Genomic DNA, 23,658 nt, shown 5'->3' on the forward strand with positions numbered 1-23,658 from the left:
AGCTGGCATGCCTGTCAGTTTCGATTGGAAGCCCTTCACATCGACGGCCGCTGTGGCCGAGCGGTTCTAGGCGCTTCAGTCCGAAACCGCGCTGCTGGTATTGTCGCAGATTCGAATTCTGCCCTGCTCATGGATGTGTGTGATGTCCTTAGGTTAGGTTTACTTAGTTCTAAGTCTAGGGGACTGATGACCTCAGATGTTAAGTCCCATAGTGCTTAGAGCCATTTGAACCCTTCAAATCCTCTGCACAATTCTGAACTCTCTCAACGCGATTTCCATATTTTTGGAGTTCTGAAGGAAGACATTCGTGGCCGTCGGTTTGCTCCGCACTTGTATAAAATCATGTTTCCTAGGAAACCGCAATCTTTTTTCCTTCAAAACATTGACCGTGTCTGACGCTGTATGAATGTATTAACAGTTACGGCGATAACTTTTGAAATAATAATACGTAGGCCCACGATCCACTCATCAAAGAAGTGGCTTGCAAAACACTCGTTCGGATGATTTTCGAGTACCGCCCATTGGTCTGGGATAGCAGGCAGAACGAATTGGAAATGTCAACAAACGCCAGTTTCGCGGCCGACGCTACAGAAAAAGTGTCATCCATCACAGAGAGTTACGTTATTGAGATTCCGTGAGCGTAACTTCCAAGCGCAGTCCATAAGCTTCTTACTTCCTCTCTGAAACGTCTCGCGAAATGACCACAATGAGAAAATCAGAGAAACTATAACTCTCACGGAGGTTCAACGCCAGTCGCTCTTCCAACGTACGATTCGTGAGTGGGACAGAAAACAGGTCAAATACCACAAGTACCCTCCGACACATACCATGTGGTGGCTTGCGCAGTATATGTGTACACCTGTATTGAGGAGGTACTGAACTTCTTCACACTTCGTTAATTAGAGCTGATGTTTGACACCATAGCTATTCAATTTAGTGTAGGACCCTAATTCTAAAGCAGACCCTTGTCTTTCTGATCACTAAGAGCTACTTTTCCTCTTGTTACAATAAGTTAGAGCTTAATCAGTCTAATGGAAGACTCCATTGTGTGAACACATCAGCCCCGTGGTAGGGCCTGACAGGATGATAGGTGAGCGCAAAGGTTAAGAAAAAAGAAAATCCTGGCGTGAAAAGAGCAGGCGTATATCAGTTGAGCTCTTATGGACGGTACCAAGGCTGGAAAAAATTACATGCATTTGCCCTGTTTCTGTTAACAGAGCCGTGATGCATGCTGTTGCCGATAGGTCAGAACTACGTTCATAGGTAGAGATACTAAACAACAACTAGTTTGTCTACGGAGCTTTCCACGAAAAGGTAATTTTTCATGAATAGGTGGCTTATGGATATCTGAAAGGGACGTGAGTGTAAACGATAGAAATTAAACGTACAGAGCGATAGCACAGAACAACTTCTTGTTTTCTGCTTGTTTTATGGTTACTGGTTGGCTGAAAGTAACCGACACTGCGGAAAATAAATACTCGAAAATACTGGTGATAGCAAAATGCATATACCCATAAATTTGTAAAGCGAAATTTACTGCCAGCATTATTAAACTTTTCACCCGCTGGCGGCGTTTTAACTAAATCGATACCCAGAGAAACATCCGTTCTCATTAACAAAAACAAAAACAAAAAAGAATCTGCACTGATATTATGAGTATTTCCACGAAAATGAGACCTCTCAGTGTAGGCCACGCTTTTCAACTTGTCATTTCATATGCTCCTCTTTCAATATGTGTACCTTTTTTTTTAGTATGGAGCTATGCCCCGAGAAAACTAAATCCATGGCTTTCAGAGGTAAAAATCCTACGCCGAAGGGAAATTGTAAAACGTAATAAAGCAAACACTACATTAAGAAATATGATCGTTCAATAAGTGAATAAGAGACTGCGTAATTCAAGACAGGAATGAAGAGTGTAAAAATGAGTAGAAGTGATGTAGGAAGTATAAAGATTAGTTAGCCACATAAATGTAATTGTGATCTGTCCTGTAACGGAAAACAAAATTAAAATATCTAGAACAAGTACAAGCTTTTAATTGAGCAGGTGTTGATATACTTCATAAGGACCATAAGGGCGTAGAGAGCAAAGAAAACTCTCTTTAAGTAACTTATAGAGCTCTTGACACACAAAAGAGAAGCGTTTAAAATTTCATTATTTGCTGCTGACGTTGCTGTACGTGAATGACGCTTTGACACAACAAACACTGAATCTATAATCAAAATGTAGAGGTGCAATTTTTAACAGTTGCTGATGTCTGTATTATGACACACAAAATAGGATATCACGTGTCCATCATGCAAAAAGATTATAAGAAACCAGAAGAAATTCGATTAACTACAGAGATACACTCCTGGAAATTGAAATTAGTGCACCGTGAATTCATTGTCCCAGGAATGGGAAACTTTATTGACACATTCCTGGGGTCAGATACATCACATGATCACACTGACAGAACCACAGGCACATAGACACAGGCAACAGAGCATGCACAATGTCGGCACTAGTACAGTGTATATCCACCTTTCGCAGCAATGCAGGCTGCTATTCTCCCATGGAGACGATCGTAGAGATGCTGGATGTAGTCCTGTGGAACGGCTTGCCATGCCATTTCCACCTGGCGCCTCAGTTGGACCAGCGTTCGTGCTGGACGTGCAGACCGCGTGAGACGACGCTTCATCCAGTCCCAAACATGCTCAATGGGGGACAGATCCGGAGATCTTGCTGGCCAGGGTAGTTGACTTACACCTTCTAGAACACGTTGGGTGGCACGGGATACATGCGGACGTGCATTGTCCTGTTGGAACAGCAAGTTCCCTTGCCGGTCTAGGAATGGTAGAACGATGGGTTCGATGACGGTTTGGATGTACCGTGCACTATTCAGTGTCCCCTCGACGATCACCAGTGGTGTATGGCCAGTGTAGGAGATCGCTCCCCACACCATGATGCCGGGTGTTGGCCCTGTGTGCCTCGGTCGTATGCAGTCCTGATTGTGGCGCTCACCTGCACGGCGCCAAACACTCATACGACCATCATTGGCACCAAGGCAGAAGCGACTCTCATCGCTGAAGACGACACGTCTCCATTCGTCCCTCCATTCACGCCTGTCGCGACACCACTGGAGGCGGGCTGCACGATATTGAGGCGTGAGCGGAAGACGGCCTAACGGTGTGCGGGACCGTAGCCCAGCTTCATGGAGACGGTTGCGAATGGTCCTCGCCGATACCCCAGGAGCAACAGTGTCCCTAATTTGCTGGGAAGTGGCGGTGCGGTCCCCTACGGCACTGCGTAGGATCCTACGGTCTTGGCGTGCATCCGTGCGTCGCTGCGGTCCGGTCCCAGGTCGACGGGCACGTGCACCTTCCGCCGACCACTGGCGACAACATCGATGTACTGTGGAGACCTCACGCCCCACGTGTTGAGCAATTCGGCGGTACGTCCACCCGTCCTCCCGCATGCCCACTATACGCCCTCGCTCAAAGTCCGTCAACTGCACATACGGTTCACGTCCACGCTGTCGCGGCATGCTACCAGTGTTAAAGACTGCGATGGAGCTCCGTATGCCACGGCAAACTGGCTGACACTGACGGCGGCGGTGCACAAATGCTGCGCAGCTAGCGCCATTCGACGGCCAACACCGCGGTTCCTGGTGTGTCCGCTGTGCCGTGCGTGTGATCATTGCTTGTACAGCCCTCTCGCAGTGTCCGGAGCAAGTATGGTGGGTCTGACACACCGGTGTCAATGTGTTCTTTTTTACATTTCCAGGAGTGTATATAGAACGAAATGAAAAAAACTGTGTATCAGACTTTAAACAATTTATTTCGAAAGCGAAACGATGAATTAATGCATGTATACCAAAGCAGACAATAAGCAAACCATGTAATAAGATTAAAGCTATGTCGGACTGCAGTAGCAAATATAGGATTAAATGGTTCAGTTGAAGATACAAGAGTGTTATTCCACACAACTTTAAGCAGTAGAAGTAGGAGCAACATCCTCCTTTGAAATTAATACAATTCTAAAAATCTTGTGGGTTTTATGATGTTTCAGAAAGAGTTCTGGAAGGTTGTTACAACTTAATAAGTAATGCCCTTAGTGATATATGCAATGCGTCACTGGCAGAGGGATTCTTTCCAGACAGGTTAAAACATGCAAATATTAAACCACATCATAAGAAAGATTACAAGTCCAGATTCCTCACTAATACCTTTGTCCAAAATATTCGAAAAACTAATGTACATAAGAATAGTTACAGACTTAACTGAAAACAATTTACTAAGCACATCACAGTTTGGATTACAAAATTATTTTTCGTCTGTGAATGCTGTTTATACATTCACTCATTAAATACTAGAAGCCTTAAATAATAATATATCTCCTGTTGGTATTTTTTGTGATCTCTCCAAGGCCTTCGATTGTGTATATCATGATACTCTTTTAGCAAAACTCAAGTTTTATGTAACTGATGGCTTTACAAACAGCTAGTTGGAATCATACTTGATAAATACAATGCAAAAGGTTGTGCTGATTAATTCAGACAATGTTGCAAACCTAGAAAATTTTAGTTACTGGAGTAAAAATTACAAAGACCAAAGGGTTCAATTTCGCATCCACTCTTATTCCTTTTGTAGGTGAATTACCATCCACTTAACATTCAACAAGCGAAATTGGTACTTTTTGCAAACGATACTAGTGTTATAATAGGTCGAGTAGAGAAAAAGCAACAGAAGAGTTAGTAAATGACGTTTCACAGTGCATTATTCAGTGATTATCTGAAAATGGACTACTCCAAATTCTGAAAAAAAAACACACTGCGTTCAGTTCTGTGCAACAAATAGAATAACAACAACAGGTGATGTAGCACATGAGCAGCAGTCAGTAAGTAGGATAGAATGCTTCAAACTTTAGGATGTACATATTGCTAAAAACCTGAACTGGAAGAAGCATATTATTGAGCTTCTCAAACAATTAAGCTCAGATGCTTGTACTCTTCGTGTAACTGCTAAGCTTGAAAAAAGAACGTATCAGCCTCCTGACACACTCTGCATATTCCCACTCAGAAATGTCGTGCAGAATAATTTTGTGGGGTAACTTATTACTTAGAAAGGAGGAATTGATTGCATAAAAGCGAGCAGTGTGTCGTCACCCACGGACGTCGTGTAGGCAACTTTAACGAGCTAGATATTTCGACGGCGCCGTCCCAATAGATAATTTCGCTGCTGAAATTCGTCACAAATAATCCATCGCAATATGAGAAGAACAGTGATGAACGCACCTGCAACACTAGACGAAAAAAGACTTTTGTTGCCCATTATTAAAGCTGTCAGTGGCTTAGAGAGGAGTTCCATATGCAGCCCAAAAAAAAAAAAAAAAAAAAAAAAAAATATTTTCATCAAGTCTGACAGGTAGAGAAGCAAGTTTTAAATCTATTCTAAAACAATTTCTCCTAGAGAAGTCCTTCTACTCCATTGACAAATTTGTACTTGAAAACTGATAGACAGAGAAAAAATTGTTTTTAAGTGCACCTGCATGAGTAGAAGTAAAATTATAATGCGTACATTAATGTTGACACTAATAATCTATATATATCCCTTAAACTGAGTCATACGACGTCATTTCCATAAGAAATGGTTCAAATGATCTATGAAATTTGTTAGTAACTAACTAACTAGCTTTTTATGAACAAGCCGGCCCTTTACCTAGAGCCTCTACTATTTTCTTTCTTCTCGCGGTTGTACTCCACCAGCATAGCACGAGGTTGTCTATAAAACTTCGAACAAAACAAATATATGTTTTGAATTGGTCTGTATAACAGGCAGCTGATAGAACAATTGCTTGCTCACAGTGTTAACTTCTCACAAGACTGTTAATCGTAGCGTATTAGTACTGAACATGTTAACTTACGCAGTAAGACGCCTGAAGAAGTCGATGAAGTTTCTAAAGGCACTGTCAGCGGGTTAAGTACTGAAGTTCATGCATCGTTTTTAAACACAGTAAAGATGCATGAGCGATACTGTCCATTGCAAGCAATAAACATCGCCAAAGCCTAATCACAAAGTTCACTAGTGAACTATTGGTTAGGCTACGTGACACTAGTGTCTTGTGCCGTTAAAGTGCAACCGTAAGTGCCACTGCTGCTACAGCTATAAATATGTGTAACTCAGCGCAGACGGAGGAACCGCAAATTCCAGCAGTGATCCATGAGATGTATTCTTCCGGGACACCACTGGACATGATGAAAGCCTCAGATGCTACCGATTCCAGACACTCCAGCAGTAAGCATGACATCGAGAAAGAAGACGACCTCGCAGTGATTCCTTCTCTGAATGCTCACCTGTAGTTTAAGGTGCTCATTCACACTGTCATCTTGCATCTTCCGTCTTATTTTAACTTAAATGCAGTTTGATCATCAGTCATATTAATCGAAATACCGGTTATTATATTACGCAGTTTATTCCTGTATTACAGTCTTTCACAAGTGTGAAATCTCAAACCCAACAGTTCAAGTCCACATTCGCATGCTCTCTATTATTGGAAAGAAATCTACAGTGAGGAATTTTTCAATTGGATTAATCTCTGATATTTTTTATAAACGTTTATGTTTCACACTGATTTGAAAACGTACCATTAAACCCAGGAGATTTAGTTTTAGCATCATATATAACAGATAATCGTTTCTTATTCTATTTTTAACCTTAGTGCCCGCCTTCGTAAACGAGGTCGCTAACGCACGTACGACACAAATCTCACACATCCGTAAGGAAAGGAGCTAATGTGCGCGGAGGAACAACACCTTTCCCCACAGTGGGCTGAACAAACCTCGTGGGATGACCCAGCCAACGTTGCCACGCTACTTTTACATTTTTACATTAACCTAACATTTTGACTCACTGGTTATCATAGCGTTACTTGTTTAATAACTTCCTGTCACATTATCATCACACGTATTATTTCCTTTTACTACGCTTCACGGCAATAGTAACATCTACGTTGTGTTATTTCATATCGACTTCTGCTGCAAATAACTCCACTGATCCCATTACAATCAACCTAAGGAGTGTCCGTTTGTTTGCTTGTTGTAATTCATACAAATCTAGATTTTTATTCCGATCTTGATGAAATTTTGGACGCTTACCTTCACGACAGGAGGAATATGACTGTCTACACAGATTTCGTAATCTGACTTGTAACCTTTATGTATGTAACACGTAGAGGGGGAAGATTGTTAAAAAAATTTCTAAAAGTTCTTGGCCGATTTACTTCAAGTTCCTACACGATCCCCTACTGAACATTAGGACGGACATAGGTTATTCATTTGTTAATATACACAACATATATATATATATATGTTACCAAACATCTCGGAAAGTATTTGGCCAATTTACTACAAAGCTCTTGGCCGATTTATTTCAAATTTCAACATTCCGGTGAAACAATAAGTAGAATTAACGACAAGTTAAATGCCTGAGAAACGAAACGTGTCGTGGTAAATTGATTGTAATTCGTATAACGAGAATAAAGTACAGTGAGAATAGCCGTCTTGGAGATAGTATTATCAGATGGTTCAAATGGCTCTAAGCACTATGGAAGGTCATCAGTCCCTTAGACTTAGAACTACTTAAACCTATCTAACCTAAGGACATCACACACATCCATGCCTGAGGCAGGATTCGAACATGCGACCGCAGCAGGCATGCGGTTCCGGACTGAAACGCCTAGAACACCTCGGCCACAGCGGCCGGCCATAGTATTATCAGATGCTAGCTGATCTGGGGAGATCGGAAGCTCGAGAATTAGACAGAAACATGATTGGTCACTTATTTGTTGACTATTTACTGTTGTTATATATGACATAAACCATAGAAGATATTTTAGTCCATGTTTCACGGTTATGTTTTACTATTAAAATCCACAGTGCCATACAAACGCTAAAGAAGGTCGTGCATATAGATTAAAGAAATCACCAGATCGCGAACCTATCAAAAGGTAGAACAGAACGCGAGATTTCATGAACTGTGTCGTAATCTGTTCGAACAATCTGAGTCGGGATCAATCACCAACATACTTGAAAAAGCGCAAACAGATCTGAAACAATAGCACACAAATTCTCCAGAAACACAATTAGATACTTACTGCAAAATGTAACAATAGATGGCTCAACTATTCATCTTTTCATACAGGGAAAATGCGAAGTTTGTGAAAATCTGCTTAAAGAAATTAATTGGAAATGTTAGCAGAAAATCGTTTAGTTTCTCATTCCTGTAGCAAAACATGCAGTTCCCATTGAAGTTTAACAGAAATAGTAAAGTTCCCATTGTCGAATACCGACAACAAATCACAATGCAACTTTCTCCGGAAGCGATAGTCTTAATGTCATCTACATCCATTTCTTAATTGTCTGTTGTTTAGTGTGGTCGTTAGAAAATCGTGGCTGTTAACTTGGCTCAAAATGGTTCAAATGGCTCTGAGCACTATGGGACTCAACTGCTGAGGTCATTAGTCCCCTAGAACTTAGAACTAGTTAAACCTAACTAACCTAAGGACATCACGGACATCCATGCCCGAGGCAGGATTCGAACCTGCGACCGTAGCGGTCTTGCGGTTCCAGATTACAGCGCCTTTAACCGCGCGGCCACTTCGGCCGGCGGCTGTTAACTTGAATTACGATGTGTAAGCTAAGTCATGTTGCTTTCTAACTGCTAAATTTTCGTACTTTAGGTGATGATTTGTTTATGTATGCATATACTTTATTGAGTCAAAATGTTTCCTGCAGAGAATGAACAGTATTGACATGATAAAAGTATGTATTTTACAGTTAGATTTTAGGTATATTATGGGAAACAGATACACGCTGTCAGCCAGAACATTATGACCACCTGATTAATATTACTCAATAAATAATAACCACTTTGACACGGACAACAGTGGTGACGCCTCGTGGCATGAAAGCAATGAGGCCTTCGTAGGTCCCTTGACAGAGCTGGCACGACATATGCGCACACTCATCTCACCAAACTTCCGTAAACTCCGGGGAGGGGCTCGATGAACTCTGACGCCACGATCTATCACATCCCAGATGTGTTCTATCGGGCTGAGATCTGTCAGGTTGGGGTTGCCACCACATCAGTTGGAATTCAGCACTGTGTTCCTGGAACCACTCTGTCACACTCTTAGCCTTGCGATATTGCGCGTTATCTTGTTAAAATATGTCTCATTATCATATTGAAAAATGCCTCGTGAGGAGGTGTACGTGGTCTGCAGCCAGTGTACGATACGATATAAGGGGCCGACATGGTACTTGCATGAGCTGCACTGAACCTTTTGACGCCAACGTGAATGCTTCAGAGCATAATGGAGCCACCGCCAGCTTCGTCCCGCTGTGTCAAGGACCTGTTCCCCTCGAAGATGATTGGTTCGCGCCCTCCCGTCGGCTGCGGAGGCTCATCGTTAGGAGAATTCGGTGCACTGTGTGTTCAGACACACTTGTACTGAGCCGAGCACTTAACTCTGAAGTTAGTTCCGCCACAGTCTTACCAGTCTGCCCACCCTACGGCGTCTGACGTCTGTAGCGTCGGGTCGCCGCCCAACCCCCCACGACGTCTGGACACGGTTTCACTTTGGTTTCAACAAGTGTTAGACACCCCAGCATTCCTCGAACACCCAAAAAGTCGTAAAGCCTCCATGCCATCACAATCTGCCCTCTGTCAAACTCAGATAGATGGCGCGCCTTCCCCATTCCGAGATCGCGCGGCTGTCCCGTTTAACACACGCACAACACGCTCACAGGTACTACAAGCCTTGTGCGTGTGTCTGACTGTCATTCCTCGCCAGGTGACTCTGCTGTCACCTGCACGGGTTTGTATCGGTAGTAGTAGGTCGGCGGTCGTAATGTTCTGACTGATCAGTGTATTGGTTTAACTTGTAATTTAAAAAAGAATCAAAGCATAATCTATTACGTAATCGTTGTTACTAACCTTTTGGTTTGAAATCGGTGTATATTTGTGAAATGCAGTGCCGGAAGCCTAGAACCCAATCTTTATGAATGCCTCAGGTGAAGCCGTATTCATTCGTCGCATTCCCTTGACACTAAATTATTTAAATATGCTCTTCGTGTTAAAGGGAATGCAGTTTCCCATGCAGCTTGCATTCGTTAGGCACGGACCCATTCACGTTGTGTGACAGATATTAAACATCTCGGGCAACACCTGGCACTGCAGCTAGTGCTAATTATAAAAATAAAAATTCCGCACGCGAGCTTCTTGAACGCCTAATGAATGTCTCTTTCGTACTTCAGAGCCTACCTCAATGGTGCGGTACAATTAGCAACACAGTGCTGGCAAATTACAAGACCTCTTGTGTCAAACAGGACAAACAGGACTACTACTGCACCATTTCCCTCCGATTCACCTGATTTGTAAACCACTGAATATTTCTGGAATTTTGTCGACAGACGATTTTGTCGACAGACTATAGGGAGCAGTTTCAAGAGCAATGTACCTGAACATTGGTTTGTGTGAGAAACTGTCAGGATTATCGTTCCTCAGGATGACTATGCAGCCTTGTCTGCTTCCAGGGAGTGTCGCGTAGACTCAACGTGCAATGTCTAACGGCTCTATTTAACACCAAGGGAATAGTACATAACGAAACTTTAGATCATATTGTCACTAACGTAAATTTCGAGTGGTATAGGACTCTCCTATGAGTTAACGGAAAACAGTATAAACATCGAAAAAGACAGTAAAAACGTCAAGTCAGAACGAGAAAGCGAAAAGGAAGTATGAAAAACGTAGATTTAATTTGCAACAGACTTTGTTGCACAGGAAAACTTGGATCTTAACAGCTAATTACTTCACATTAACATGTCGCGGCGACTGTGATACAAATTTGTAACTACAAAAATTTTATTTTTATTATTTACTATTATGTCCTAAATTAACAATATGTATCAAAACGTAGAAAGTCTTCTTTTGTTTCAGGCTAATCTCTCACATGATTACAGTATGTCACACAATTACTGTATTCTTTTTATTTCAGGTTAAACGCGACATCGGCGTCCGTAGCTGATCGCAACAGGTAAGTGCGTTTAACTTCCACAAAACTAACAAAAAATAATTTACAGCAAAGTATTTCGACTTTTAGTGCTTTGTGTCTTCATTTAACACTGAAGTGCAAAATTTATCAACAGAGCTAGTTAGATGGTATTACAGTACGGATAACTAGATTACTTAATACTGACCCACCATTGGCAGCCCTGTTATGTTAGCAATTGGTAAAACTTCGCTGCCAACACCTCCGATTCTGTAAATAATGCTTTCTCAGATTTTCTAGTGTTGCGTTACAAAAAGTACGCAAAATAGTAAACTGGGGTTAGTAAACGGTGGTCGTGGTAAGTTCCATGTGACCAAGCTGCTGAGGTCATCGATCCCTAAGTTTACACACTACTTAATCTAACTTAAACAAACTTACGCTTATGACAACACACACACACCCATGCCCGAGGGAGGACTCGAACCTCCGACGTGGGGAGACACGCGAATCGTGGCAAGGAGCCCAAGGCCACGCGGATACCCCGCGAGGGGTTAGTATGCAGTGTTTCTCTTACTTGCCAACAGCAGTCAACCGACTATTATCTCTGACAATAGGCTCCAATTTCTCTTATAAAACAGTACTTTTATTCAAATTGTCATTAGTGTCGAGCATTAGAGACGACATGAATAAAGAGCGCGGATTACTATGAAAAGAAAAAAGCTTGTGTGCAAATAATACTTAACAATAATGGAACTAATGATATGGATAGGAATCAGTGTTGACGGACGAACATACTATGTCCCCGTCCTTGTGAACACACACATCTTAAATGTGTTACGTAAACCAGTATACACATTACTCTTTACCTGAGAGTGTGTCCTCAATTACAAACTCTTTTGATTGCCTACTTCTTCATACCAATAAATGATATGTGTAAATTTAGCAAAACTAATACGATCAGTATCATAAGAATTTTGATTTATTTGTCACGGTGGTTTTCGGAGGCTAAGTCAACACACTCGTATTTTAAGTCGTCTGCAAGGGTTAAAACAATATATAGACTTCCCGCGAGCTTGTCATGATTAATTAAAATCTTTTATTATCTGTTTCCTCGCGAATTTTACATTCAAGGTGCAGTCACGATCAAATAACCGCATACGAGGCCACATTGGAAGTATGTGTGACATTTCTCTACTGGTGGCACAAGGAGAAGGAAGTGGTCTACCTGTACGAGACACTGTCTGTGTGGAGCAGTAACACTTCTTCTCTCAGATAGCCTCAGTACTCTCGTAACAGAACCTCTCACACCCCCCCCCCCCTCCCACCACACCAAACTCCTCTGGCCGCCCTTTCCGCCTGTCTTTACTCTCCCACCAGCAGCTCCACTCTCGCCCACATTTGCCAAACGTCACCACGACACCCGCAGCGTTTTACTTAACTCACACCACGCGTGTACCGCCCCCTAATCGAAATTCGCTGCAAACTCTGTCCCGCCATGTTCTTCTGCCAGCATACAAATTACTTCGGCCTGCGTGCCGCTTTGATGTCGAATTACTTTTTTCCCCTGCCTCAGAAGCATAAACCATTTGCTGACTCAAGGGAAGACAATTCCGGACCTTTTCTGAGAAAGAAATTCCGATATTGTTTTCTTACCAAAACACTTGTGTTTTGGAGTAATTTTGTTATCTAATACTGAACTGGTGTATTCCTATTTGCTTTTAGTAAAATTTAATTTTTACTTCTTTTTCCGGCTGTGCTTTTCTGCCCGTGAGACACCCAACACACTTCAGCGTCGTTGTTCCAGGAACCCTACGATGTTTCCTTTGTATTTCCCTGACTTTTTATGCGTAAAGTCTTAGAGCCAACGGATGACACGTTCTTGCCGGGCGATGTGGCCGAGCGATTCTAGGCGCTACAGTCTGGAACCGCGTGACCGCTGCGGTCGCAGGTTCGAATCCTGCCTCGGGCATGGACGTGTGTGATGTCCTTAGGTTAGTTAGGTTCAAGTAGTTCTAAGTTCTAGGGGACTGATGACCTCAGAAGTTAAGTCCCATAGTGCTCAGAGCCATTTGAACCGTTTTTGATGCCACGTGCTGTCTTTTCCACCGGAAGTCACGCTATGAAACACTTTTGTTAACTTTGAATTATCTATTTGTTTTTGCTTTACTCCATCACTTCAGCTTCCTTGACTGTTGCCTTAGTGATTAGGGTGTTTGTCTGACTTCGCTCAATGGAGTAAGCAAACAGGAGAGTGGCTCGGCGGAGCGCATGTGGCATTCGGATACATTGCACAACTTCAATTTAGATGTGATTAATTACTGATCCTCTCCTATCAGTAATTAATCATCTTTACAATTGAAGTATTAGAGCGGGAAAAGTCACAAGAATCTTCGGGATCCTTCTGCATACGCAGTGAAACGCTTCAATGATTAACAATGATAAACTTTTATGTCTTAAGACAGCGTCAAATGGTTCAACATGCATTCTGCAATTACAATCAGAACTTTTGCAACGACAACAACGAATATTCCTCTTTACACGCAAGACCTTAAGATTCAGTTAAAATGTCAAAAAATTCTGCGATTGGGAATTTGGGGCGGGGGGGATTGAGGTAGCCGTTTGTGATAAAGGAAAAATGTTACTCTCCCGCATTCATCGCTGCTATAAATGGAAAACATTCCTTCCTATTATTCACTAATTACTACGGCAGAGCAATGGTGGCAGTGTAAGGAAGCAGCAATGCCTGACGCTTAACGAAAACCGGAAGGCAGGAGGTGACTTGCTGGCGGAAGTAATGCTGTGAGAACGGGTTGTGAGTCGCACTCGGCTAGCTCAGTTGGTAGAGCACATGCCCGCGAAAGGCGAAGGTCTCGGTTTCCAGTCGCGGTCCAGCACAAAGTCTTAATCTGCCAGGAAGTTCCACTTAAATGTTTCTCTCACAGAAACGCTTTTCTTAGTATTACCAGTCCGAATTTTATATACTATTTATCTTGGTCATAATCAGTTATTTTTGTGCCAAAATAGCAAAATTCACATACTATTTAAAATTAGTGACTCTTTTCTTAATCTAAATTCTGCCTTCGTTACCTAGTTTATTGCATTAAACATTCTCTTATTTCTTGATGTGTCAGTTCTAGGCAAAACCTCAAGCTTTCGACGATTACCACCATCGTTTTCGCCAGGAGCTACTGAATCAGTTCTTAATGTATCGTCTGGAGGTCGAGTTTGTACCCAGAACTGACACGACAAAAAATGTGAGAATAATACACGAGTGTCGTCGAGAAGAACTACGTTGATATTCATCTTATAGTGGCTTTTCAAGGCACTATCCATTCAGTTCAGCTGCACTTCCAAGACATTTACTGCCTTTGACAGAATTACAATGTTGCAGGAAAACCACAAAGTTTGAAACTGTTGACCGCTTTTGAAAACTGAGTATCTCGAAAAAGTAAAATTTTCAGGAAACACCTTTTATTGAAGAAGTTAAGAAATATATGAAACAGAAATTTAGAAACACATTAGACTTTTCCTGATTTACTAGATATAAAAAAGTAGTTACATCCACATAATAATTTCATGTAAGTATTACATATATTTAAATGATAGGGCGTCTTGCAAAACTGAAAACTACTGTGTGTCGATTCCTTGAAATGACAAGTAGTCTGTTATTTGTTAATAACTTCAGGTTATGTAATTCTTCTAATAAATTGGTTCATTATCATATTCAGCGTCATTGTTGACAATGTCACTGTTATGGAAACGTTGAAGAGCTCCTCCATAAAAATTTTTTGCATCGTCCGAAGAGTTGTCAAAATATTTCAGTAGCTTCTGTACTCCTTCAGCCTTCTTAACACAGACTTAATTTTCCAGTCTTAGTGATGAAGCATTGTCCCTTTCTCTGAAGTTGTTGACATTTTTCAGCACCTCAACCTAAACTGAATATGCAAAATACATGTATGTTTCTTTGCACCGAACACGACTTTTTCCAGCCTTCTAGCATGTGAGAATTGTTGCTTCACTTATTTTTGAAAGGGTACTTTTTATTAATGACTTTTTGCTTGCGGATTTCATATTGCGAAATTGCCAGTTTCTCTCAAATACCATATAAGTGCCATGTTGAGTTAACAGATCATAGTATTACGAAGGCAGTTTGATAGTTTCCTATTTTCTCACTTGTTTCGGAGTCCCCTACCAGGAGGCATATAACTGTGCCTTCTGATTGGAAAATAAATTAAGATTTTAGTGGAAACTTTTGAAGTAGTATAACCATTACTCTGAATTCTTGTTTTTCGAGGAGCATTTGTGACAGAATTTATACCGTCAGCCTCCGATTCTTCGCTTCTTGTAGTTTCTTTTACAAATTTATTAAAAAAATATCTTACAGCAGAAGCAATTTGAGTGGTTCGAAGTGGTTGTTTCGTTTCGAGCCTTGTGTAAGGGCAAGTATTTTTAGTGTTCTCCATTAATTCTATCAATGTACAGTTATATAAGCAGATCTATAGCGAGTAAAATATTTCCTCAATGGCTTGAAAGGCCGTAGTTCTGGCGCAAACAAAACATACTCTGATTGTATATGATTCTTTTAGTTCAATAATATCATGGGACTTACGAGACTTCACTTATTAAGGATGGTAATTCGTCTTTAAAACGAATGAAAAACAATGTTTTATGTTCTGGAAAATTTCTCTTTCTGCAGATGTGAAGTTTATCAAAAATTTGCAGTATTTATCGCGTGTTTAATGTGGTTCATATAAAAATTTGCTCAGTTCTAACTAGCGCGATCGATTCTTCTTATTTTAAAATACACGAAATCGTGTATAGGTTGAAATCGAAAATTGTGTAGATGTCCAGTTTTGCATAAACGGTCCGCAAATTCTTCTCCCGGATCTTTGATCCCCTTTCTAAATTCCTCCTTTGTTTCCTGTTTCTTGCTCAACGTACAAATTGAGTGACATGGGACATCGGCTACAAACCTTTCTCAATCCACTGTGAACTACTGCTGCACTTGCAATATCGACTCTTGTAAGTGCAGTCTGATATATGTGCAAGTTGTAGATAACTTTTCGCTGCCTGTATCTTACCCCCGAATACCTTCAGAATTTTAAAGAATGTATTCTGGTCAACTTTTATCAACAGATTTCTTTAAATCTGGAACTATAATGGACTGAAAAGAGTCTTTGATCGCAAAATTTTCTGTTTTGTTTATTAGTTTAGGTGGACAGACGGACCTGATGATAATCACATCGACACCGGACATAAAATAAAGACAAAATACTGCCGTCAGGACCTGTTTTCAGTTTCATGAAGAATGTTTTATCATGCTCCAAATTTCTCTTAAGCTACATAATTTCTATAGATTTTGACGAAAATGTGAAAGTCATATTCTCTCCATATTTTCCTCAGTGAAAGAATGTGTCATGTAAAACTGCTTGAACGGCTGAAAGCGTTATAATTAACGCCTTAATTTTAAGACCATCCTTCTTTTCACACTCTTTCGATTTACTGTTTCCATTATCTTAATCAGATCCACCACCCTCATCTCCGACTACGAAACAATTATTATGACTGCATAGGCTTCCGCAGCCAGAGTCAGTTAACATAAAAGTTTTCTGAGTATGGTACCGCGTCATAACACCATTAGACCCAGAGGAAGGCCACTGCAACCGGGGCCGAAACGTTGGTTTTTTTTTTTTTTTTTTTTTTTTTTTTTTTGCAGCAGTAGTTTTATACATGATGACGCGGTAACATACCCAGAAAACTTTTATGTCGAATTATTATGACATTGGTCCATTAAAGGAGAATAAAATATGCGAGAAATGACAGGGTGATCTGGAAAGAATGACATTTGGGTCATAATAGAAACGTCGGTAACTATTTAAGTGCTTGTAGTAGATTGCAGGTTTTCCCAAATTGTATATACCACGGAATAAATTCCACGTAACACTGGTGATCCGTGGAAAGTGAATAAGTGCTTAGCGACAAAATTATTAATAACGTGGTGGCTTTTTCCGGCATTTTATAGATGCTAATTTTTTTTATTATAATATCTGTGTGATTAGTTGTGATTTAATCACTAAAAAAAACAAGGTTTTCTGAATTTTGAATATTTTTCTAGCCATCGAAATAATCAACACGTTCCATGAAAGTACCAGGATTCTAGAGTTGTTTCACCAGAGAAAACGTCTGGGAACACCTGCTCTACTATGTGAGAAGTTTCCGTGTCGACTAAATATACGCAATGGCATATTCGTAATCTGCACGTTTCAACGTGTAAAGCATAATTTCAGTTTCCAGAATGAGATTTTCACTCTGCCGCGGAGTGTGCGCTGCAGAGTGAAAATCTCATTCTGGAAACATCCCCCAGCGGAGTGTGCGCTGCAGAGTGAAAATCCCATTCTGGAAATATCCCCTAGGCTGTGGCTAAGCCATGTCTCCGCAATATCCTTTCTTTCAGGAGTGCTAGTTCTGCAAGGTTCGCAGGAGAGCTTCTGTAAAGTTTGGAAGGTAGGAGACGAGGTACTGGCAGAAGTAAAGCTGTGAGTACCGGGCGTGAGTCGTGCTTCGGTAGCTCAGTTGGTAGAGCACTTGCCCGCGAAAGGCAAAGGTCCCGAGTTCGAGTCTCGGTCGGGCACACAGTTTTAATCTGCCAGGAAGTTTCATAATTTCAGTTATCAGGGCGGTTGGTCCCGGCGGAGGTTCGAGTCCTCCCTCGGGCATGGGTATGTGTGTTTGTCCTTAGGATGATTTAGGTTAGGTAGTATGTAAGCTTAGGGACTGATGACCTTAGCAGTTAAGTCCCATAAGATTTCACACACATTTGAACATTTCAGTTATCACGAATTTGCATGCACAATGGGGTTCAGGTAATTATATTTAGTGTGCAGCAGTCGGTCTTACTAACACATTTATTTTAGAGATCTGACGTGCCGAGTTTTCAGCAAGACACTGCGGATTCCAATGATTTTTTTCTGAATGTCTCTGCTGACAGTTCCATACTCAGATGTAGTCAGTCATTTGCCTTTTGCCCCTTTAGAACCTAATCAATTCAAGTTTTAAATAAACCAGAAAAGTGGATATGTGGCAAAAAAAATGGTTCAAATGGCTCTGAGCACTATGGGACTCAACATCTCTGGTCATCAGTCCCCTAGAACTTAGAACTACTTAAACCTAACTAACCTGACATCACACACATCCATGCCCGAGGCAGGATTCGAACCTGCGACCGTAGCGGTCACGCGGTTCCAGACTGAAGCGCCTAGAACCTCACGGCCACACCGGCCGGCGGATATGTTGCAATATTTTCTTCATTAATGTCCAAGCATTAATGTCTTCGTATCAGACACAAGAGGCTTTATATTCAGTGCGTCTGCAATGGTGGGTGACGTGACGTCAGCTGTCGCCGCTCGCGTCAAACGCGACAGCAGCGCAGCGTCGGCGTAACTGATGGCCAGGCCAACAGCCGCTGCGAGGAGGTGGCGGCCGGCGGCCTCCTCCGCCACTGTGCGCTGTGACGCAAGCGCCTGCCGCCACGCCACGAGGAGGCGGTAAACAACCGTGCTGTCTGTACTCACAACCATGCTGTGCCGCATCTGTATTTGGAAGCTGATGAGTCGCCTACAAACTGCGTACCAAGCATAGAAGTAATGCGATAATCTTTTATAAAAATGCTAAAGCTTTTACGTTGCAAGTAGCCAGACAATTAACATATCACGGAAATGTTCTCGCTTGTACTTACGAAACATCAGTTTTATATAGCCAAAGACACATAATTTACTGATTGTATACATGTAAGGGTTGAAATCAAGATCAAGTAATTAAAGCATATCGTACAATTAAATGACGGTTATATCGTTCTTTAAATTTTGTACGACTTTTAAAGGCAAATTTTTAGCCATAGCATGTAAATCTATTTTTCTTAATCAGAGAACCATGTTTAATAAAGCATGAAAGCCAATGCAAGTTATCTTGTGCGCGATCGCATATGATCGCTGCTGAGCCACAGAAAGGATGTCTAGTCTTTTGTTAATTACTTATTCTCTTACCTGTTCTGGAATAGAGGCGAAGGAGAGCCTCACGCTTTAGACTGGCCGCTCTAATTTAAACTCTTTAATTTTATAAAAAGTCACAGCATACTGCAGGGCGCATACTCGCGCATACTAGTAATTATATAAGGAAATTTCCACTGCTCACGGACGAGATACCGACGTGCGGTTAATCAACATATCACTAGTGATTAATATTATATTCCCAATGTAAGTAGCATTGTGCACTTCAGTTATTATAGTTATGATTAACGCTATAGCGATTTCATTATTTGTTTAATCCATGATCCTAAAATTTCAACATTATATGTAAACTGTATTTTCAGTATTTATCTCATCTTACCTCAGAAATAACGTGGCCCACAAGCCTCCTTCTTACGGCGACGAAATTCTCAAAGTATATGTCCGATGCCACCTTGTCATGGTTTAAATATATTCACTGATTTTTAAATTTTTCCATCCATCTCAATTCAGTTCAACAAAAATTATGAAAAAAAACCAAAATAATATGTTTCAAAAATGACCGGTATATTTGAAACGGCAATAAAAACTAAACGAGCAGCGATAGAAATACACCGTTTGTTGCAATATGCTTGGGACAACAGTACATTTTCAGGCGGACAAACTTTCGAAATTACAGTAGTTACAATTTTCAACAACAGATGGCGCTGCAAGTGATGTGAAAGATATAGAAGACAACGCAGTCTGTGGGCGCGCCATTCTGTACGTCGTCTTTCTGCTGTAAGCGTGTGCTGTTCACAACGTGCAAGTGTGCTGTAGACAACATGGTATATTCCTTAGAACTGAGGATTTTTCTGGTGTTGGAATTCCACCGCCTAGAACACAGTGTTGTTGCAACAAGACGAAGTTTTCAACGGAGGTTTAATGTAACCAAAGGACCGAAAAGCGATACAATAAAGGATCTGTTTGAAAAATTTCAACGGACTGGGAACGTGACGGATGAACGTGCTGGAAAGGTAGGGCGACCACGTACGGCAACCACAGAGGGCAACGCGCAGCTAGTGCAGCAGGTGATCCAACAGCGGCCTCGGGTTTCCGTTCGCCGTGTTGCAGCTACGGTCCAAATGACGCCAACATCCACGTATCGTCTCATGCGCCAGAGTTTACACCTCTATCCATACAAAATTCAAACGCGGCAACCCCTCAGTGCCGCTACCATTGCTGCACGAGAGACATTCGCTAACGATATAGTGCACAGGATTGATGACGGCGATATGCATGTGGGCAGCATTTGGTTTACTGACGAAGCTTATTTTTACCTGGACGGCTTCGTCAATAAACAGAACTGGCGCATATGGGGAACCGAAAAGCCCCATGTTGCAGTCCCATCGTCCCTGCATCCTCAAAAAGTACTGGTCTGGGCCGCCATTTCTTCCAAAGGAATCACTGGCCCATTTTTCCGATCCGAAACGATTACTGCATCACGCTATCTGGACATTCTTCGTGAATTTGTGGCGGTAAAAACTGCCTTAGACGACACTGCGAACACCTCGTGGTTAATGCAAGATGGTGCCCGGCCACATCGCACGGCCGACGTCTTTAATTTCCTATTGAGTCCCATAGTGCTCAGAGCCATTTAATTTCCTGAATGAATATTTCGATGATCGTGTGATTGCTTTGGGCTATCCGAAACATACAGGAGGCGGCGTGGATTGGCCTCCCTATTCGCCAGACATGAACCCCTGTGACTTCTTTCTGTGGGGACACTTGAAAGACCGGGTGTACCGCCAGAATCCAGAAACCATTGAACAGCTGAAGCAGTACATCTCATCTGAATGTGAAGCCATTCCGCCAGACACGTTGTCAAAGGTTTCGGGTAATTTCATTCAGAGACTACGCCATATTGTTGCTACGCATGGTGGATATGTGGAAAATATCGTACTATAGAGTTTCCCAGACCGCAGCGAAATCTGTTGTTGAAAATTGTAACTACTGTAATTTCGAAAGTTTGTCTGCCTGAAAATGTACTGTTGTCCCAAGCATATTGCAACGAACGGTGTATTTCTATCGCTGCTCGTTTAGTTTTTATTGCCGTTTCAAATATACCGGTCATTTTTGAAACACCCTATATATATATATATATATATATATATATATATATATATATATATATATATATATATATATACGAGCGGCGTTCAGAAAGTAAGCTCCGATCGGTCGCGAAATGGAAACGACTATGAAAATCCGATAAAGCTTTGCACAGATGTGTTGGGTAGTGTCTCTAGTATAACCCCAGTTAGCATCACGTCGCTCTTCTCATTTCTGAGCTCGCAGTGAGTGCGTAAAGATGTCTAGAAAATAGTGTCTGCCGCCAAGTACGAGGGCCTGGTGAGAAATTTCGCCTGAAGCTATGCAGCTAACATTACATAACTGTCGCGCTGTTTCTTCTTCAAGACAATTCTCAGCCGCATTCTGCAGGGGCAATGAAGATGCTCCTGCATCGTTTTCAAATGGAAATGTGAGATTACTCACAATACAGTCCGCAATTGTCTCCCCCTGAGTTTCATCTCTGGTCACATGAACCGCTGTCTTTGAAGACAACATTTTGACACAGACAACGAGGTGTAGGCCAGCGTGGAGAATTGGCGGAAAGCACTGGCGGCTGCCTTCTATGATGAGGCTATTGAAAAGTTGGTACAACGCTATGACAAAAGTCTAAGTCAGAACGGCGACTACGTAGAGAAGTAGCTGAAAGGTGTAGCTAATTGATACAAGTAAAACATTTCTGATGTTCACTGTGGTTTCAATTTGGCAATCAATCGGAGCTTACTTTCTGAACAGGCCTCGTATATATATATATATATATATATATATATATATATATATATATATATATATAATGAGACACCTAACGTTACCGCTGGATATATTTCGTAAACCACATCAAATACTGACGAACCGGCTCCACAGACCGAACGTGAGGAGAGGGGCTAGTGTAATTGTTTAATACAAACCATACAAAACTGCACGGAAGTATGTTTTTTTAACACAAACCTACGTTTTTTTAAATGGAACCACGTTAGTTTTGTTAGCACATCTGAACATATAAACAAATACGTAATCAGTGCCGTTTGTTGCATTGTAAAATGTTAATTACTTCCGGAGATATTGTAACCTAAAGTTGACGCTTGAGTACCACTCCTCCGCTGTTCGATCGTGTGTATCGGAGAGCACTGCAACATACATTGCGTTTCTACAGAATGATCTGCCAACGTTGCTCGAAAATGTCCCAGTGGAAACGCGTCGACGTATGTGGTATCAGCATGATGGTGCACCTGCACATTCCGCAATTAACACTAGGCTGACCCTTGACAGGATGTTCGACGGGTGATTCATAGCACGTGGAGGACGCATAAATTGGCCAGCCCGTTCTTCTGATCTTACACCTCTGGACTTCTTTCTGTGGGGTACGTTAAAGGAGAATGTGTACCGTGATGTGCCTACAACCCCAGAGGATATGAAACAACGTATTGTGGCAGCCTGCGGCGACATTACACCAGATGTACTGCGGCGTGTACGACATTCATTACGCCAGAGATTGCAATTGTGTGCAGCAAATGATGGCCACTACATTGAACATCTATTGGCCTGACATGTCGGGACACACTCTATTCCACTCCGTAATTGAAAACGGAAACCACGTGTGTACGTGTACCTCACCCATCATGGTAATGTACATGTGCGTCAGTGAAAAAGACCAATAAAAAGGTGTTAGCATGTGGACGTAATGTGCTGTTCCAATCTCTTCCGTACCTAAGGTCCATCACCGTTCCCTTTGGATCCCTACGTAATTCGGTGCTCTCCGATACACACGATCGAACAGCGGAGGAGTGGTACTCAAGCGTGAATTTTAGGTTACAATATCTCCGGAAATAATTAACATTTTACAATGCAACAAAAGGCACTGATTACGTATTTGTTTATATGTTCAGATGTGCTAACAAAACTAACGTGGTTCCATTTAAAAAAACGTAGGTTTGTGTTAAAAAACATACTTCCGTGCATTTTTGTATGGTTTGTATTAAACAATTACACTAGCCCCTCTCCTCACGTTCGGTCTGTGGAGCCGGTTCATCAGAATTTGATGTGGTTCACGAAATATATCCAGCGGTAACGCGTCAGGTGACTCACCCTATATATATATATATATATATATATATATATATATATATATATATATATATATATATATATATATATATAGAGGGTGTTACAAAATGGTACGGCCAAACTTTCAGGAAACATTCCTCACACGCAAAGAAAGAAAATATGTTATGTGGACATGTGTCCGGAAACGCTTACTTTCCATGTTAGAGCTCATTTTATTACTTCTCTTCAAATCACATTAATCATGGAATGGAAACACACAGCAACAGAACATACCAGCGTGACTTCAAACACTTTGTTACAGGAAATGTTCAAAATGTCCTCCGTTAGCGAGGATACATGCATCCACCCTCCGTCGCATGGAATCCCTGATGCGCTGATGCATCCCTGGAGTATGGCGTATTGTATCACAGCCGTCCACAATACGAGCACGAAGAGTCCTTACATTTCGTACCGGGG

The 23,658-nt window shown here is 41.6% G+C and overlaps 1 protein-coding gene across 1 annotated transcript in view; it reads left to right on the forward strand.

The window, feature by feature from the left end:
* The window catches only part of LOC126227747 (leucine-rich repeat-containing protein 15-like), a 1,015,582-nt gene that overhangs the window by 370,699 nt on the left and 621,225 nt on the right, over positions 1-23,658 (forward strand). Inside the window, exon 3 of the mRNA XM_049942240.1 lies at positions 11,033-11,071. The gene's annotated coding sequence lies outside the window, so the exon portion shown is untranslated. The remainder of the gene's footprint in view (positions 1-11,032; positions 11,072-23,658) is intronic.

The sequence above is a fragment of the Schistocerca nitens genome, unplaced genomic scaffold, assembly GCF_023898315.1.
Source record: "Schistocerca nitens isolate TAMUIC-IGC-003100 unplaced genomic scaffold, iqSchNite1.1 HiC_scaffold_338, whole genome shotgun sequence".
Taxonomy (NCBI): Eukaryota; Metazoa; Arthropoda; class Insecta; order Orthoptera; family Acrididae; genus Schistocerca; species Schistocerca nitens.